Raw genomic sequence first — 20,107 nt, 5'->3', positions numbered from 1 at the left:
CCAAATTCTTTCCCTAGGAAAAAAAATTGGTTTTCTGTCGCTTCGATATTTTCAGCTTTCGCTGAATAGAGCTCGATATTAGACCATTCGAAGTTTTGAAACCTCATTGTTCTAATATAGACCCTATTTATATTACAGGCAAGATTTAAGTCTTTAGAATGGGCAATTCTAGTGCTGTTTGTTTTGTGGATATGCAGGATGTCCATCAGAGTGTGGTCTGGCAATGCCCTGTATACCAGGCATAGATCTCCCCTCAAAAACCTGTAGGAGACACAATACAGGGATAGGGCCTTGAGGCTGTCTGCATAGGACATATTATTTATGCCCTGTATTCTTTTAATGATGAACCTCTGTGGACATTACAATTGTTGGATATGCCTGGTTAGGTGCATACCAAAGGGGGCATTGCACTCAATGATAGATCTGATGAATGCTGAATGCAGTGGAACAATGACTTCCTTAGACTTAGATGCCATACCTTTGTTTATAAGTTGTGCAACATAGAATGATTTCCTCATCACTGTAGACATGTGATGATCAAAGGCTAGATTACTATCTCTGTGTGTCCGTAATTCCCTGACTACTAGGTCAACTCTAAGGGGTGTGTTGTCAATATGATAGTTACTGCAGATGGATGACTTGCCAAAGGATACTATTATGCATTTCTTGGCATTTAGTTTTGGTCCCTGGCTCTGACACCAGTTGTTTGTCTGTGTCAGCCCTTCATGTAGAACATTTGCGTCAGTGTAAGATTCAATGACAACTCCTAATTTGCAATAATCTGCAAATTTAGTCAGCCAGCGACCACTGACATTGGCCTTGACTTCTGAGAAGTAAATGCCAAAAAGGAGTGCTCCAAGGACTGATCCCTGATAATAAGTTCTTACATGTATAAGCTGGATGAGGTCCAACCAGAGTTGACAGTACAGAAGTCAGAAACTGCAGGTAATCTTAAAGTTTGAATCCCATCTAAAGTATTTCAAAAGATCACAGTGAGATGTCATTTCAGAAAGTAAATAAGGTGTTTTATTATTATATTATTTATTTATTTGGTATCAAGTCAGGTGGTCTCCTCAGCTGACCTTTTTAGCCATGACCCATTCTCAAATGAGAAACAATAAAATGCATCCCACACAAAGAATTAGTTTAAAATTTAGAAGCAGAAAAATGCAATAAGATGTGAGACAATTTTGACATTTTCAGATAAATTGGTTGTCAACAGAATGACGTTATTTTCTTTACAATTTAGTTAGTAGCCAATAGGTTATTGCCTATCCAGTATCTTTAAAGTATGTGTAAGTTCATTGCTTTTTTACAAGATGTTCTTTCAGATCTGTCCTAAAACCAGCCTAAGTGAACTGCTTCCTTATGGTTTTGAGACACGACTCCAAGCAGAGGGGCCAAGTGTGGTAAATGCCCTTTCTTCTATGGGTAGCTTGACTCTAGGTCTGACCAGGGTCAATACATTTGCTCAGTGACACTATGCATCCATTAATTTTAAGATGGGTAGAGATTTTAATTTCTGTTGCATACTAAATGCCTTGACACTTATTTCTCTGGGTTTAGCAATAGATGATTTTATAGTGTCCAGCTACAGATCCTGGAAAAGCTTGACTGAAGTATGTTCAAAAGTGATGGAGTGGCAGATTCTGTTAGCAATACATTGTCTGCATACATGGTAATATTTGAAGAAGAGCTGTCTAGCTTTAAGTGTTTAACAGCCAGAGGAAAAGAGTAAAGGACCAAGCCCTGAACCTTGGAGAGCATTAAAACATGTTTCCGTGTTAGAGAATTATTGGAGAATACTTAAAGAGTAAAGGACCAAGCCCTGAACCTTGGAGAGCATTAAAACGTGTTTCCGTGTTAGAGAATTATTGGAGAATACTTAAAGAGTAAAGGACCAAGCCCTGAACCTTGGAGAGCATTAAAACGTGTTTCCGTGTTAGAGAATTATTGGAGAATACTTAAAGAGTAAAGGACCAAGCCCTGAACCTTGGAGAGCATTAAAACGTGTTTCCGTGTTAGAGAATTATTGGAGAATACTTAAAGAGTAAAGGACCAAGCCCTGAACTTTGGAGAGCATTAAAACGTGTTTCCGTGTTAGAGAATTATTGGAGAATACTTGAATGGTTCTGCCTTTTTGGTAACATTTGAACCAGGTTAGCATGCTCTGAGCAAAGCTGAGTTTGTGGAGTTTTCAATAGATTTGAATGGTTAACTCTTTCAAAAGCCTTTGTCATGCTAATAATCATCATGTGATAAGGCTGTCATTTGTGTTGGAAGATATAGCATCAGTGATTGTGTATAAAGCAATCATTGTGCTAAAGGCTTTTCTAAATCTATTTTGCTTGTCATATAGGTGGTCATAGCTACTGATGTGAGTTTCACAATGTTAAGCTATGAGGCAAGACAAGGAGAGTGTTTTATGTTAGGGTAGCCATCCATCTTTGGTAGGCCAGTGTTTCCTTTGCTATTGAAGGCATCCAATACTCAAAAAGAACTATGATCTTAGAATTCCTGAATGTATCCTATTTCATAATAAAAACAGCCAACAAAGTATAAACATCACAATATTATAATGTTATATTTTGTTATTTTGCTATAAAACTTAATAAAACATTTAGAAAAAAAGCAAAGTAACAAACGCTGCTAAAAAAACTGATAAAATTTCAATGTATAAAATGTAAGAGACAAAAGTGCTTTCTCAGGTAAATGAAAGTATTGTTTCCAAATTCTCTGGTGTCATTCTTCATTTTCTGCATCTGGTACATCTAAATCTAGACTTGTTTTTTTGTTTAAATTATTAGAAATGGAATTTAGCTGCAACAGAATCACAATGCTGCCAAGTCTTTTTGGAAGAAAAGCTATATAAATGTTTTGTGGAAAATAAATCACCATAAGTATGATCTTTAGCTCTATGCTGGTTTATACAAACACATTTGACTTCATGGTAGTAGGCTGGCTAAGTTGATGGTCCTATAACATTACATAGAGGCTGTTCTATCAGTTTATATTCTCAGGTCACTGTCTGGTATCTAAGAATGCATTAGGTTGTATGGATTTGCCAGATTTTATTTGTTCTCACTAGTGAAACAATCTGCATCCAGACTGAAGTGATCTTGCAGGAATGGGACACCTCACATTAGAACCATTCAGAGAGTTCTGACTTATTGAAACCTACATACCGAATGACATTCATCAGGCAGTGATTTTGTCTTCTTTCTTCTGACTGACTGTATTTAAGCATTGCAGAATATAAAAACATGAAGGAGAATATGCAGAACAGTCATTTTAATGCAACACAGTTCCCCTTTCGTTTGTGTTCTTGTGATCTATGTGTTAGTAAGTGTAAGTAAGAAACAAGGATACTGGTGTCGAGGTTGAAGACCTCTCACATGTAGGAGCAGGGGAGATAGCTCCCCAACACACTTCTTTTGAGTTCTATGTTGTTAATTGTTTCTTTCAAGAGGGATAAAACATATATATTTTATAGTTTCTGGCTCTTCCACATGGGGTATTTGGAGTGTGGTGTTTCAGTTTCTGTAGTGACAGTTAGGCTTGTAAAATCTGATCACGCCACTTCAGAGGAAGATACATTTATCAGTGGTCACTACAATGCTGCCACCTGTGCAGGTCATTAATGTTAGAGTTGGCAACTTGATCAATTATCTGAAAAAATGAAAACTTAGGAAAACTACTCCTATCAAGTGTCAAAAACCTGGAACTCCATCTCCCTAACAGTAAGACAGGACTGCTTAGCAAAGTTTTTCAGACTACAGCTACTCATCTCCTGGATTCACTCCTCTTCAACCTCATCACTGCCCAGATATCTCCATATCCCTCTCTTCCTGTGTGTGTTTAAACTCACTCTCTTCCCCATCTTTCGTAATACTCCTTCACCCTAAATTACCCATGTCTTCTCTTTCTTAACTCTAGCTCTATCACCACTATACCTCTTGTAAGATATACTGCTTTCTGTTGAAAACATCAACAATATGGTTTTTGTATACTTTATCAGTTGTGAACTGTTGTTGCTCCTCTTTTGCAAAATGTTTTAAACACTATTGTATGTTATGGCTTTCAAATGATAGTGCCAGTCTATTTCCATTGTTTGTATATTAGAACCTTTCTCCCTAGGCCTCCACTGAAAATGAGTCATGTGCCTAGTCAGACTTTCCCAGTAAACAAAAGTAATAAATACATACATACATACATAAATTTTGAGCCTTGGTTTGTGGAGGCAGACCTTCTCTTTTGGGGGTCCCAGAAACACACCCCCTTCACGAAAAACATTTGTAGCAGATGATTGTGTATATTAATATTATATTTTGGTTTCCTAGATTGTTGAAACACCTTATAGCTGCTAAGAATTTAAAAGAAATTGTAATGGAGCAAAGTAATGTTTCTAACAAATGAAAGTTGACCACTGATGTGTTCAACCAATTACCAGTTGAGAAAATTTAATTTCCACAAATGTTATAAAGTTTGTATAGATTTACTCTTTATCTGCTGGCATGTTCTGGCAGAGAACTGTGATAATTGCATACAGTGACAAAGCAATACTTTTGTAATGACCTGTCAAGCAATGCAAACACATGTAACCATTAAGTGAGTGTGTGTGTAGTGTTTTTTTTAAATTAAGATGTAATGAATACCATTTCTGTTACTTTACCATCTACCTGACAGAAAAATATAAACAACCTAATGGCTAGAAAGGCATTTATTTCATACATGGGATTCGTGGTGATAGAGCTAGAGTTAATAAAGAGAAGACATGGGATTCAGGTTACTGGCTAAGGCTCTTGCCACTCCTATAGTGCCTTCTTTAAGCAAAGTTCAAAGGACAAAACCACCACCGTAACAAGTACAAGCATGCAAAATCTGAAGGTAATGCTACTTAATGCTAGACGTCTAAACCTCAAAATGCACTCTCTCGAGGCACTCCTAAAAATGGAGAACATCGATATCTGTGCAGTAAGTGAGACCTGGTTCAAGGCTCCAGAGATCAACCCTGCAATACCAGGCTACAACTCTTACCACACTTTTCGGCCACCAAACCAGGATTGAAACACTAAAGGTGGAGGAGTGTCAATATTCACCAAGGATACTCACACCCCCAGGTTAGTTGCCCAACACAATGAGCCTGAAATTCTCCAGGTGCAACTAACACTGGGTAAGACTGCAATCCAGATTATAGCTTACTACAAATCCCCCACCATGTCCTAAGATTCTCACTACACCTTTCTAAACATACTGGAAAATATTAATATACAACCAAACACCCTAATACTGGGTGATTTCAACTACCCTGCCATTAACTATGAAAACTACTCGTGTATCAACACCTTTGCCCAACGGTTCTTGGAATTCATAAATTCCAGTGCCCTGGATCAACTAATCCATAGTCCCAACAGGGTCTCCAATATCCTAGACCTGGTCATTACCAACATGGGAAATCAATGCTCCACACCTATAGTCACCCCCTCGATGGTCAGGTCACACCATAAGCTAATCACCCTTAACATCCACATCCCACCCCCACTCCCCAGTAAGGAAACCTCCATAAAAAACTTCTCTAAAGTCAACTTCACACTACTCAAGTCAGAAGTTACAAATTTCATGACACCCATGCAGACGGGAACTGAAAGTTCGACTGCTGAGTCCTACACTAAGGCATTGTATGAGCACATCCACTCATGCATGAATCGTGCCATCCCAAATAGAACTAAGATGCTCTCCAAAAAAAGGAAGCCAATCTGGTGGTTCCCTGCCATAAACAAACTTTACAACAAAAGGAAGAAACTGTTGCAGAAAAGAGGAAAATCCCAGGATGCAAAAAACTCCCTTACCAGCCTCAGTAAGAAGCTGAGATCCCTCATAAATTTCTCCAAACCTAGTTACGAAAATAAAATTGCCAAAGATTCCAAAGACAACCACAAGGCATTCTATAACTATGTCAAGAATCTAAATGGCAATGCTCAGATCTGCTCTGAGCTACAATAGAATGGCATTAAATATACTGATCCCAAGGATATTGTCAATATCCTGGCAGATCGATTCAGTGCCAACTTTACCCCCCTCTCACCCCCTAAATGGCCCATCTCAATACTGAAAGATTGCCAAATTCCAGTAATAATGGCCACACAGGTAAAAAATGCACTCTCCAAAGCTAAGAATACACCATCCATGGGACCAGATGATATCCCGGGCTGTGTACTACATGAACTACAAAATGAACTGGCACCTCACCTAAGTGTCATGTTTAATCATACACTCACCTCAAGCTTCGTGCCCACTGAGTGGCGCACAGCTACAGTTATCCCACTCCACAAGGGGGGATCCACCTTGGGTCCCAGGAACAATGGCCCCATCAGTCTGATGAGCCTGATCTGCAAGGCCATGGAATGTATTATCATGGAACTTATAAACAAAGACATTGGCAATCTTAAAACACTAGACCCCACCCAGTTTGGGTTTGTGAAGGTCCGATCTTGTCTCCTGAACCTGATTGACTTCTTCAAATCAGTCTCCAGAGCTGTGGATGAGAGTAAGGCAGTCCACACAGCCTATCTGGACCTCACCAAGGCCTTTGACACCATCCCCCACTCTGGGGGAATCCTAGATAAACTTACTAAGCTGGGCATTAATCCCTATGTCACTCAATAGGTTGCCAGCTGGCTTACTGACAGAACCCACACTGTGAAAGTAGCTGACTCCAAATCCAGCTCCAGACAAGTGACAAGTGGAGTACCTCAGGGTTCAGTCCTGGGACCTCTCTTGTTTAGCATCTATTTCTCTGAGGTACAGGCCAACACTAAGGGAGGGACTCTGGCTAACAAAGTTCACAGATGACTGCAAACTGGGAGCCATTATTGAATCCCCAAATTATGTGGATACTCTACAAAAGGGCCTTACAGAAACAGATGCTTGGTGCCAGAGCCATGGGCTTAAGCTCAATGGCAAGAAATGTATAGTTATCCCCTTTGGGAAAAGACATGTACCCGTGAATTACCACATAGGTGGCAGTACACTAAACACCGAAAGTGTGATAAGAGACTTAGGGACACAGGTGGACAGTAGTCTCACCTTCAATAACCACATTGCCACAACAGTCAGGAAATCCTTCTATGTGGCACACCTCATCACTAAGGGCTTTTCATCCAGAAAAAAGGAGATCATTGTCCCACTGTACTCATCCCTCATTAGACCCATTATAGAACACAATGCCCCATTTGGTATGTACCTCTCATGACATCTGCAACAACTGGAAAGGCTGCAGAAATACCTCACTAAAAGAATCACAGGCCTAAAGCAGATGCCCTATGCTGACCGCCTTAAAAAACTCCAGCTATACTCTTCCAAGGCGATCTCTGCTTAACATACAAGGCCACGTCAAACCCAGAGTTGTTGGACATGCTACACTTAAAGAAATCCCAATCCCTCAGAGCCACACACTCCAGGGATCTAAACCTTGTCATCACAATAAACAAAACATGCTGGAGGGATAGGTTCCTGACCCAGAGACTCCCCAGACTCTGGAACAGACTGCCCATACATGTCAAGCAGAGCACCTCTGTGGCCCTCTTCAAAAGGAACCTTGATGATTGGATGGCAGAAAGGAAATTCACCCCGGGGATCATGTCAGTCACCCTGCTAGACAGGGGTTCAGGGAAGTAAATAGTGTGGGAAGAAATAGCCAGGGAATTGTTATGGCTAGGCTTATATAGGCCCTAGAGCTGATAGCCTAGTACCAACCTATGAACCTATGAACATGCCAAATGTGGAATGCACAACTGAGAACACAACTTTTCACACTGAAGAATAGTCTTAAAACTTAGACCTCCTACACCAAAATATAAATGTACACACTCTGTCTATTTAAGCACAAACACAGTTACATCTATTACCTATAATATTACAAGAAATGTTTCTTATGGTCAGCAGGTTAGTGGATTTGATTCCCTACAACCTGAAGCTTCCCTTGTCAGAGAACTCCTTAGGACTGACAGAACCATGAGAAGGTTGAAGATATTTTAAGAGTAAGTATCCTGCTTAAACTGATAAAACACCTTTTGGAACCCTCAACCTAACTTTAAGCTGTAATAACAGCAATTGAAATCTTATGTTGGATTATTTTCAACCTCCATTGTCAAACATTTTTTAGCATTTATTCTGCTGTAGTTGTTACAACAGCTGTTGACTCTAGTTTACTATCAACATTTCAACAATGTTTCTATGAGTAAATACTTACTCAAAATACATTGTTGAAAATAGCATCGACCAATCAATATTATGAAACATGAAAAATGTCAACAATTTGAATTCGAATTGTTGAAATTTTTCTAACTTACCTTAACATATGGTGACATTCAACACACATTTTTCAGAGAGGCAAGCTCTCCTACACCCCCCATACCCCCTGCTACTTATACATTACAACTCTGAGATCCCACTATAGTAAGGAAAAGGGCAAAGTTCCCTATCCCCAGAGTAGTGCAATCTCCAATTAATATGTTGATCTCACAACAGCGAGTACACTAGCATTGACATATTTTGAATCACCATTATGAGACTTTGAAAACTGCTTTTTGACAATCAAAGTTTGCAAAAGAAAACCATTGCATCTCTATGTCAGATCAAACTTAGCTGTTTGTAGCTTTGATTCAAATCTTTAGCTCTTAGAACAGCTGTTTGAGCTCTGGGCCAGATCCTTCCACTCCCTGCTATTTCCCTGTTATTTTGCTTCTAGTCTGTTTTAGCTGTAATGACAGCTCAGTCTTTTATTTAAAGCTTATTGCTCCCTTGCTTTTAAGCCTATCTCCTGCTTTAGCTGTTATAACAACTGATAGACCATCAATTCAGATTTTATATTATTGATGTTCTCTCCTTATTATTTCACCGGTGGCCCCTGAAATAACTTCACTAAGAAAACCATTAATTCATTCTCTCCAGTGTTCTTTAAATTCAGCTTTACGGAGAAGATAAGAGATTTCATTGATTGGCTGGGTCAGACTTAAATATTGCTAGTTGTTGCTGTACTATGTATACATTCAATGAGGCAGAGCATGGGAGTTACAGCAAACCAATAACAAAGAGAAAGAGAGCTGTGTCTGACCAATGAACTGCAGGAGACAAAGATGATGAAAAAAATAATCCCCCTAACTCACATTTTTCTCTGCAGTTGCTCTTTCTATGCCCAAGTCTTATTGTTGGTCTTGCTTTTGAATTACTCAACTCCCCACTACAGTGGTTTTACTGCTTCTTTTTTTTTAAATCTGGTTTTATTACGTAGTAGTGAGCTTAATGTAAAATATATATTTTTTATTTTTAAAAACAATAGAATATACTGCTTTATGGGACTAATTATCTTGTTTGTTACGATTAGAGGCATACATTTTTTCTTATTTATCCATTACCAGTGAGGTTCATTTAGTCCATTTTAGGACATGTGACCATTCTGTATATTTTACATCAATCTGCAAGAATTCATCTTTTGTCCACCTTTATGGGGCTAGTTGAAACAGCTGTAAAAGAAAAAAAGTTTTTATCTTGACTCTTCAATCACATCCTCTTTTGTTTATATATATTTTTATTATATACCATTAACTTATCAGTTCTATTATTCATGATTTCTTAAAACTTTTATAGAGATTGCCTTCCATTAAATTAAAAAAAATAGCAATGTCAGTTAGCTACTGGGATTTGGAATCTGTCATTAAAACAGATAGAAATGCAGTCCCTATTTAATTTATTTATTGAATTTTTCTGTCTTAGCCATGTACCAGATATGTCTATCCATTACAATGATGTGTCTTTGTTATGGGGGGGGGGGGTACACCATATGTCTCAATGGCTTACAAATTTAAAAACTCACCAGGATAATTTGGCATTATTCCCCCTGTAACTGGACTAATTAATGTATATGGTATATGTTCCTTGGCTCATTTTCTGACTATTTTTGGAGCTTTAAGTGGAGATGGCATGCCTTTGATTTCCAAAAATTCAGATCACTGCTGCAACAAGAAAAGCTAGTTATCTTTTACACTGGTCCAAAAGTTCCAAGCAGTAAGAACACATTTGCTACTATATTTCAATGATATAACTGAAGAAATAAACTATTCCCTCATGTAAGGTTATCAAGTACTACTTGAAAGATGTGCAGAATTGTATCTATTCTACATGGTCAGCTAGAAGTACTGAAATGTATATTTTATCCCCAAATCTCAAAATTGCTTGGATGCTGTAGCAGTAACTTTTTTACTGCCATGAATGTAAATTACCCTTAATTTTAACTGTGCCAGTTTCCAGTCATATCCATTAAATCTAACTCACAGTCTATCTATAAACACCCTGTTTGTACTTTTATAACACTAAATCCAGTGTCTCAGAAGATTTGTTTTCTTAAGTGCAAGTCTGTCTATACACCTGCCAATAAACTGATCACAATAGCAAGAATTACCTTATTTACATGGAGAATATATCTTATGCCAAAGGACTTTTCAACCTTTCTGCCTCTAAACACGTAATAATATTCATATTTGACTCCATCTACATGAAGGCTCTGGAAGTTTTTTCATGCAACTGCCAAACCATTTCAGAAATAAGCACCAAGCCTTCTTTCTCTTTCAATCCAAGTCAGATACATAAGCACCTTCCTGTAATTTCTGTCACATAGACCTGCTGTCAAATGTTTGAGATAATTAGAAAGCATTTTTATATTTTACAGCACAGTGCTTTTTCTAGAATGTTTCTCAGTAGTTCTAAAGTAACAGAATCACCTTGGTCACCGTATGTATACCCTTAATTGGGAGACATACACACGAAAGTTCATCCCATCATATCATTCAACTTATTTATTCAAGAAATCATTGACAAAGCCAAAAATAATGGGGTAACAGAATCACCTTGGTCACCGTATGTATACCCTTAATTGGGAGACATACACACGAAAGTTCATCCCATCATATCATTCAACTTATTTATTCAAGAAATCATTGACAAAGTCAAAAATAATGGGAAGACAAAAGTCCAAAACCAGAGAAATTATTAAGCGTTACTCTAATTCACCTAAAAAGTTAACAGATCAACAGTCTTTGCAGCAACATGCATTTTCTGAACAATAATCAGTATGAAACTTAGTTTCTTGCTTTATTGACTGACTGTAACCATCAGCGATTATTAACAAGAAAATGAAACATTTTATAAGTGACAGGGCAAAAGTTTGAGACAAAATCAGGGATATTCTGCAAAATTTGGGAGAGCTGACAATTATGCATCCAGTGACCCCATCATTATGGCACTTCTGTGGGCATCAGTCTTATGTGACTTTTACATTTGCTAATAGAAAGTTTACAGCTAGAATTACTACCATGTTTAGATATGAAACATTTGAATGTGGTTACCCTGAAATGTTCTGAGATGCAGGATAGAGGCTATATGTACGTTTTGTTTTCCAGAAATGCACTTTTGCCATATTGCAGCATTTTGAATGCATTCTACACATTCCTCTGTCATTTCTAGCAGTTAATCTAACATGCACGACCCCCTTGAATGGCCATATTCTGTCAAGAATTTCCCGCTAATGTAGTGGCTATGTAGCACCATAACCAAGTTTTGGAACATCTCCATTGTACTATCATCATTTTTATTTTTCAAGCTAGTGCAGAAAAAAACATATTTCAGCTGCATAATCATGTTATGCCCCACCCTGGAAGTTCCATCCATTTTCTAAACTACTTGTCTCAGTAAGACACAATAGGAACAAGCTTTGCAAGACAAACCAGAACCGCCTTTACACCAACAACAGTGTTTAGCATATCCTGTTGTACCCTCAAGTATTCCCAGGCAAAATGAGCCATATAATCTGTCTGACATATCCCGAGTTGGCCTAGGGCCTTCTTCCAGTGAACACAGCAGAAGGCACCCAGGGAACATGCTCACAAGATGATTTTAAACTCTCCCAACTAAATCCTCACAGTGTAGGAAGCACCAGATTTTTCTCTGAGATCCTCCTAATTGCTGCAGAAATCACTTGTTCATACAGAGTACATAAAAAAACCCTGAAAAAAGCATTATTTTTTCTGTCTTTTTTCTCTGCTCTCATTCACTCAGTCATTACCCACCGACTCTTGACTGCAGGTGATGATGAGGGCATGGAAGGACCTGTAAACTGAGGGCTTTGGCTTCTGAGATTGCTTCAGCATCCCAGTCCAGCAAAACATCTACAGTAGTGTTGCTTCTCAATAAATTCTCTGGTACATATCTCAACAATATTCACACATAGTCTGATCTGCTTTCCTCCAAACAGCATGGATTCTGGCCTGGGTGAAGTACTTTGACAGTACTTTGGTCCCTAGCTGAAGACATCCTGTAAAACACTAATACATGCACCCTATTTATAGACCCGACAAAGACATTTGACCTCACTGACCACTGTTCTCCTAAACAAATTTCCTCACTGACAGACACTGCAGAGTTAAAATGGGATACTTTCAATCAGAATCTGCACTTATTATTAAAGATGTATCTTCTTTACAGTATTCAGTATTTCAATTATAGTTGTTTTATGTTTTGATTTCCATTTTCTAGTAATTGCTTTTCTGGCAGCCATTAGGAGTAAACTTAGTAAAGCCTTACTATGTCTAGGCAATTCAAATCCTATATCCCAGCTCAAAAGAATCATTTCCATAGTTAAAATGATTTGATACCCCAAAGGTTCTACGGTGTACTCTGTAAGGAATTTTTAAAATATGGCAACTTGTTACATTCCTGAAAATGTATTCCCAGTTACCTCTTTCCCATATCCAGTTTTTGGTCTCAACCTGAGGAAAAATTCTCTGATGTCTGCTTTGAGTATAAAAATGCTTATGCAAACACAGCCAAGAAAAAAATCCTAAATCTTCTATACTTTGTTGCATACTTGAGAGTTATATAGATGTCATCCCAGCGTTCCTTTGCAAATCGCCTTTCCATTCTCTCTCCCCAATATTTTCTAACCACTGCTAATGGATTCTTATAGTTACTATGCAATATCTTATATGCTCAACTAATTATTATTTTTTTAACAAAAGCTTCTGTCCCATCCACAACTAAAAATTCTGCCAGAGTTGGTCTTTCACTGAACAGCTCCCTACTCTTTTTTCAGGTTGAAAGAGACTCAAACATATAGTGAATGGATCCTGAGAATGCATATCATATATAACTGTACTGGATGAGTTCAACTTCCATCTCTGGAAGATTCTCCCATGTACCAGCAGAGGCTGTAGAAATAGTATAGGAATGGATCTTGTCCAGGACCTTACTAGATAAGGCAAGTTCTCATAGCAGAAATAGTGAGGACCTGCGGAAAGAAACCAAATGTAAGAGAACTCATTAATTTATAGAAATAGACTTTCCATACAATACTAGTGTGAGGTGTCACTGTGTTTGACTCATACATACCAAAGGCCAGGAAGGTGGCAGCTGCAACAGTCACTGAAACAAAGGGACAGACATTACAGAAGCTTGATGAGGACATAGACAATAACTATCAAACTATCACATGACCTCAGAGAGGCTCTGGCAAACCACACAGTGACGCAGGATTACATGACTTATTCTCAGCAAGGATGATCTTTATTGTCAGCATTGTCAGTAAGTTATACTTACCTTGAAGAATTCCTCTGTGTGGTAGATATCCCATCCTATTTTTGAAGATGGAATGCCAGAAACAGCTGGTGAGGCTGCATCCATCCTTGGAGATGAATGCCATTCAACAATTAATAGTTTCCATGATGGGGTATCTGGGAGATTGAATGAGTTCCATCTGGAAGTGATAATGGGATAGACATTGTCGGAATGCTGGGATTAATAAAGGTTTTCAGTTTAGGCACAAGGCAGGGACAGTCCATCTAGATCAACAAATGAAAGTGGGGATCCCCTATTTTTAAAAAGATGACTGAAGGATATGTTCTAGTTATACAAGGATCATATTCTTCAACCTTCCCAGAACAGTCTATGCCAGGATGCTGGAAAGGAGACATTCACACCCAAGTCTTGGATTTAGGATATCATCCTGTCAATGCAATACAAATCAACAATTTGCCCTTGCATGGAAATTGTAGGGGTCATGAGGCTTTGCCGGTAAGTGATTTGAGGAACTGAAAAAGACCTATGACCATTCACCTCTAGAATGTTTTGTGGAGGTGCTGCATTATGGAATTCCAGAGTTACTGCTGCATTTATCTGGCCCCAGTATTAGAGAAGCAAGCATTATCATCTTCAGTCTCAGTTTGAGAGATGTGAAGTATCATATTTGCTTTCTTCAGCAATATTAAATAGCATCCTACCATGTCATACCATAAAACATACATGTCCAACTAAGATCTTGTGCTCCTCAAAAATGCCAAGCAAAGCAGCCCATTTGGTAAAGAATTGTGCTTTGGCCATACTTCTCAATAGTCACTGTAATAAGTCAGGAATGAGATTTGTAACTAGCAATGGGATCATGGTACTTAACTAACACAGTAACCATTACGGTTCATTGAAAAAAAAAATCAGAAGTGACATATAGGAGTTAAAATGCCATGCTTAAACTGGTATCAGAGGGATAAATTATATTCTAACACATAAAATTAGGAAACGGAGGCTTATTTTCTGATGTCTCTTCTTATTTTTTTCTAGAGTACAATTTACTTTATTCCGCTTATGCTCTGTATTCTGTATCCAAAGGCCAAAATGAAATGCCATCTTAAAAAAGACAAACCTAAATGAAAATAAAGTTTTACCATTTGGAAGCATGATGCATAATTTAAAAGAAGTTTAATGTAGCATATATAACTGTCTTTGTTGAAAGGTCTGTTTATTTAAGAGGGATTCATCTTTTTCTGAGAAAGGTTTTAAAAGGCACCACGGGAGGCTTAAACTTTTTTAGTAAACTGCTGCAGGAGTGACATATAACAAATAAATGACAGCCATGTCTCATTCATCCATTAGAAAAGTCATAGAAAACTCAATTAAACTTAGCAGAAGAATATACAAGCAGCTCTCTGTGGATGGGTTAGATATCAAGTGCAGAAAAAGGCTGAGGAAGCTGTCCACGTGAACAGTGAAAGCATTACAAGCAGAGAGTGAATTGAAAAACACTAAAATGTAGGGTCACCATGCCCACGAAGGAAGGGAAATTATTATCTGACTAGAAAACTGTCATGACAGAGTAATTTTCTTTTAATGTACAGCAAACTATTTCAAGGATTGCCATACTACACAATGTGTTTATAACTACAAAAAAAAAAAAACACGTTGCTGATCTAGAGAGAGCCTGGGATTCTGCATAGTTCTACAAATGTAGAAAAATAAGTTATTAGGAATAAAAATTATGCCTCAGTTCATTACACTGATATTAATAGCTGAAAGACAAAAAGTGACAATATGTTAAACTGTGATAACAACATCTATTCTGTGAGCTTGTCTGCACCATGAATACGCATACACTGTATAATGTTCACACAAATGTATGACATGAGCCAGAATCTCAATCTGTAGACTGAAGGACATACTCTCAGCAAAAATGCAGGGTACAGTTTCTTCAGAGTGCATAAAATAGGCCGATATATGTTTTACTTGACAGTGCACTTCTGATGACATAATCCTACATTTATTACACATCAGAAATGTGCCATTACTTTTAAAGCAATTTAGTGTGTGTGTATGTGTGTGTGTGTTTGTCCATACGTGTGTGTGTTTGCATACAAGTGCATATATACATATATATCTATATATCTATCTATCTATCTATATATATATCTACATATCTATATATATCTATATACATATGGTTCCACTTCATATCATCGAATTATCATTTCATCGAATTTCAAATCATTGACACCAAATCGTTGAAAACTAATTTCGTCGAAAACTCATATCATCGAATCTCAAATCATTGAAAACTACAAAGCAACTACAAATAACATTCCACAAAGTTTTTACCACACCCCCCATAAATAAATATACCAACTCCAAGGTTGCACTACAGTGGGGGGAAAAAGCTAATTTCCTAACCCCCACATGGGGGTGCATAAACGTAGTAAACAGTGTCTGGGTTGTTATTTATAGTTGCTTTATAGTTTTCAATTATTTGAGATTCGATGATATGAGTTTTTGACAAAATGAGTTTTCAACGATTTGTTCTCGAAATTCGATGAAATGAATAATTCAATGATATGAAGTGGAACCATATATATATATATATATATATATATATATATATATATATATATATATATATATATACACACACACACACACACACACACACACATTGAGATAGAGAGAGAGAGAGAGAAAGAGAGAAAGAGAGGAAGATGCATATATATATATATATATATATATATATATATATATATATATATATATATATATATATATATATATATATATATATATATATATATATATATATATATACATAACGATATATATAACTAGATAGATATATGTATACATACACACACACAGACACACACATACATGGCTACCACTAAAAATATATGTTTTTTTTTTTGTAAATTCCTGTTTTTGCAAGTACATGGTAGAGGAATGCATGGGATGAGTTGTGCATTTGCCTTCTTTTTGAATACGGTTATGGCATTTGTAAATACATCTTTTATGAACTTTATGTGTGCCTTGTGTTACTCTTCTTATGTGCATTAAGAAGACTTTGAGGCTTGTGTGTTCATTTATGTAATTTATTGTATACAAATACATCAGTATGAATGGCAGGAACATTAAAGTTAAACAAACTAACTAACTGACTGAATACATACTTGCATGCTCACACTCTGGCTGCTTACTCAAAATGGCACTCTCGCTTGCACGTGCTCAGTACTTATATGCATGTGCTAACTCACTGGAAAGCTTCTTAAAGGTATATCGCACACACTGATCAACATCCTTTCTCTTTATTGAGCTGTCTTATATAAAAAACAACATTTAAATAGGCATGCGATTATACAGATACTAATAAAGAGAAACAACAGTCATGTCCAGGTTGCCATGTATCTGAAACTAGGTTTCAAGGTGTGACTTGATCTTGTGACATTATAGTTAGGATTGGGTTTAGCAACAGGGAATGTTCTGCTTGAGGGGTCTCAGGCATTTTCTCAAGAATTGAGATTGCTGACATAATGTTCTCTGGAACAGGAACACTAGAGAAGTCACTCTGAGAACTAGAGTCTTTGTCACAGGCAAGATGCTAAAACATTGGTTCGGACACTGGTAACAAATGTTTCCGAGTTCATCTGAATTCTACTCCTTGTGATTCTACAATGTATGATCTCAGCTCTTGACAAAAACTTTTCACAAATCCAATACGATCAAAACGTTTTAACGTCTGCATCCTTACTGTCTCCCCTTTTGTAATGAATGGAGAAGTTTGCTGGTTTTTGTCATAGTAGGACTTCTGGGAAAAATTTTTCTTCAACAGTTGGGCTTTTACTGCTTTGTTGGTTCTTAGCACATGAACCAATAAATTATTGCTAATTGGTAGTGTGGTTCTGGTTTGTCTTGACATAAGTCTCTGGGCAGGTGAATCAAGATGATTATCACAAGGAATGTTTCTGAGATTCAACAAGTTTAGAAAAGCATTGGTATTGTCATGTCTGGATTTCTCTAACAGCTGTTTTGTACTTTGAATTGCATGTTCAGCCAAGCCATTTGACTGAGGGTATTCAAGACTATTATTAATATGAACAGAGTCCCATGCTGCTGCAAATCTCTTGAACTGCTGACTTGTAAACTGTGCACCATGGTCAGAAGTAATTCTGTGTGGACTACCATGGACAGAAAAATGTCACTTCAACTTAGTAATGACAATATTGGAAGTTAGGTTAGGAAGCAGGTCAATTTCAAACCAATTTGAATAAGAGTCTACTAACATCAAGTAATGTTGACCATTCCACTCAAAGATTTCTGTGGTGACTCTCAACCAGGGTAGTTCAGGAATCTGGCTTAACTGAAGTGGTTCTTTCTGTTGATGCTGCTCTGTACTATTACATACTGAACAAGATGAAAGTACTTTCTCAATATCTATTGACATAGAAGGCCAAAATACTAGACCTCTTCCCCTTTTTATGGTAGAATCAGTTCCTGGGTAGACATGATGCAAGATTTTAATATACTATTGTTGAAAGTATTTTAAAACAATAACTTTAGGACCTTTCATGATGATACCATTGTCTGACAAAATCTCATCTCTGTATGAAAAATATGGTTGCACTTCTACTGGTAAACAAGATTGCTTTGAAGGCCATCCTTGACTGATAAGGAGGTTTAGTTCTAGAGAACTGAATCTGAAGCTATATGAGTTCTGAACTCATCAAGATATGTGGAAAAAAAATTCTCACTCCCATGACCTCAAAATCAAGTTGCTCATTGCTATGCTGTTCTGTGCTTTTTCTTGGTGATCTGGATAAGTTATCAGCAAGACAAAGAAGCTTGCCTTTTGTGTAGACAAAATTGAAATTGTACTTTTGCAATTTGAGCAACATGCATTGCAGTCTAGCTAGAGATGTATGCCTAGGCTTTCTCAAAATAGTAACAAGAGGTTGGTGGTCAGTTTTGATCTGGATAGGTCGACTATAAATATAATCATGGAACTTAAAACATGTAAACTCACTTGCCTAAAGCTCTTTCTCAATCTGGGCATACTGCATCTCAGTTTGTGTAAGAGTTCTCAATGCATAGGCTACTGGTCTACCCTCTTAAAGAATGACTGCACCTAGACCAATCTTGGAAGCATCACAGGAAAGAGTAACTAGTTTCTGAACATCATAGTAGCTGAGAGTTGTTGGGTTGGTAATTTTCTGTTTCAGGGCATCAAATACTCTTTGGTGCTGTTCTGTCCATGACCAAATTGCATCTTTGTGTGTCAGCTCCACTAAGAGAGCTGAAAGTGGACTCAAATTTGGAATGAACTTACCTAGATAGTTGACCATGCCAAGAAAATGTTGCAGGGCTTGGACATTGTTTGGAGCTGGCATCTCGAGAAATGCTGTTTACTTTGAATGATCTGGTTATATGCCTGAACTGGTAAACAAGTGACCAACATATGTAACTTCTTGTAGCCTGAATTTGCACTTCTGAGGATTCAACTTAAGATTCACTTGATGTGCCCTTTCCAGAATGTTTTTGAGGTTTCTGTCATGTTTGGCTTCACCACTGCCTCCTACTAGAATATCGTCTACTATAATATCACATGGATAGCCAGAAAAAAAATTGCTCCATTTCATGCTGAAAGACGTCACTGGTAAAATTAATTCCAAATGGTATTCTCAGAAATCTATATTTTCCAAATGGTGTACTGAATGTGGTTAACAATGAAGATTTTTGGTCAAGCAAAATTTGCAAAATGAACCCTTTGCATCTAAGACAGAAAAAAACAGTGTCATTTGGCATGAGGGCAGCAACTTCTTTGACTGTGCGCATTGGATGATGAGGTCTTTTTAATGCTTTGTTCAGATCTCTTGGTTCAATATGTATTCTGATGTCATCTGAGCTTTTCTTATGAGCTACTACCATGGAGGATACCCATTCAGTAGGGTCTTCTACTGGACAAATTACTCCTTGTTGCACCATTTTGTCTAGCTCAGCTTTGACTCTGCTCTGTTTGGCTACTGGAACTTTCGTGCTGGTCTGACAACTGGGCTGACCTCTGGATCTAAATTCATAGAGTACACAATTGCTAGTTTGCCTAGTTTGTCTACAAAAATATCAACATACTAAAAAAAATAGTTTGGGTGATATTTGAGCTGTTGTCATTCAGGCTTACATGGTGGACCTTTATTAAATGAAAGCAGTCCCATTTTCAAACTGTCTCTGAGGCCTAATAACTGCATATGTCTCTTGACTACAAAAAATTGCAAGTCATAGCTTTTCCCACCAGAATAACATGAAAGCACTACTGAGCCTTTGTTTTGAATCTCTTCACCACCATAAGCAACAAGCTTCGCACACTTTGTCAAATCAGGTTCTGCAGCTTTTACTCTAGCAAATGTTTCTGCTAAACATACCTCTCAATCTGGAATCGTGAAAAATCTGGACAAAGTCCCATGAAAAATAGGTACAACTG

The sequence above is a fragment of the Protopterus annectens genome, chromosome 12.part0 (genome assembly GCF_019279795.1).
Source record: "Protopterus annectens isolate FY-2018-M chromosome 12.part0, PAN1.0, whole genome shotgun sequence".
In the NCBI taxonomy this organism is placed as follows: Eukaryota; Metazoa; Chordata; order Ceratodontiformes; family Protopteridae; genus Protopterus; species Protopterus annectens.
This window is presented reverse-complemented; position numbering follows the sequence as displayed.